Source organism: Limulus polyphemus, unplaced genomic scaffold, assembly GCF_000517525.1.
Source record: "Limulus polyphemus unplaced genomic scaffold, Limulus_polyphemus-2.1.2 Scaffold193, whole genome shotgun sequence".
NCBI lineage: Eukaryota > Metazoa > Arthropoda > Merostomata > Xiphosura > Limulidae > Limulus > Limulus polyphemus.
Genome location: NW_013665803.1, coordinates 672,078 through 673,421, shown reverse-complemented (window position 1 = coordinate 673,421; position 1,344 = coordinate 672,078). Strand labels below are relative to the sequence as shown.

Genomic DNA, 1,344 nt, shown 5'->3' with positions numbered 1-1,344 from the left:
CATTGTGTAGCTTTGTGCTTAACAACAAACATACAAATGAACAAACTTTAAACCAGAAGTGGGAAAAAATTATAAATGTGTAAATTATGAAAAAAAGAAACAAATAACTAAATTATTATTATTACAATTGTTTTACAATTTAATAGAAACAAATAGAAGACGCAAAAAAATATTCAGTAAGAAAAATCATGAGGCAGACAGTACAACCATTTTAATAATATAACGTATATAATTAGGTGAATTACAATTTGTTTAAGCAATTATTGCTTCACATTTCATGCACTTTCTTGAAATTTCTTCCCATGAAAATAAAACTGATCTTCGGAAATGGATTCCCGCCAAGTTTCAAACTTATGATTGCATTGGATACAAGTTAAATCTTATTTTGATCGGATTGGATACAAGCTGGATCTTCTTTCGATCGGATTGGATGCAAATTAAATCTTATTTTGATCGGATTGGATACAAGCTGGATCTTCTTTCGATTGCATTGGATGCAAATTAAATCTTATTTTGATCGGATTAGATACAAGGTAAAAATTCCTTTGATCGGATTGGATACAAGTTAAATCTTATTTTGATCGGATTGGATACAAGCTGGATCTTCTTTCGATTGCATTGGATGCAAATTAAATCTTATTTTGATCGGATTAGATACAAGGTAAAAATTCCTTTGATCGGATTGGATACAAGTTAAATCTTATTTTGCTTGGGTTAGATATAGTTTCTCTCTCTCTCTATATATATATATATTGAAACAAACCATCCTATTTTTCACGATTGTTCAATTATTTACAACAGCTATAGAAAAAAAAACACAATTCTGCTGAGACGTCATGCTGTTTAAGAACTGTACATAATATGGCTAGATTGTGAAATCATTCTTTTTCATTATCCAGAACCATTTATGTTGCGATCTTAATCTCCGTTTCATATATGAATAGTTTCGTAAAATTATCTATTGGTAACGTTTCGTTTTGTTGAGCGCTCAGGCTATGTATTTTCAAGCACACCAATAAGATAACGTAAAGAAAAAATACAACTAAAAATATCCAAGGTGCCAAGACATGATATATAAAACAAACACGAACTACATCAATATGAATTCATTGCTAGTATAAACAAGAGGGAATCCTCGATAGCCGCCGCACGATTTTAGGCACGATTAAAGTAAATTAATCTATGAGACCTTGAACGTGGTCAAATACATCAATCGAAAGGATTTGACCTCCTGAGTCCAAAATTGTAATTATATCTTAAATCGGCCAAGAGATGATGGAGCTATGTGCTAAATGTTTGTACTTGAAATAAAGTAAAACAAAAACTCATAGAATGGCTTTGAGT

General features: G+C 30.8%; 1 protein-coding gene across 4 annotated transcripts in view; it reads right to left on the bottom strand.

The window, feature by feature from the left end:
* The window catches only part of LOC106478245 (protein Tob1-like), a 29,387-nt gene that overhangs the window by 15,957 nt on the left and 12,086 nt on the right, over positions 1-1,344 (bottom strand). The gene's annotated exons all lie outside the window — the stretch shown is intronic.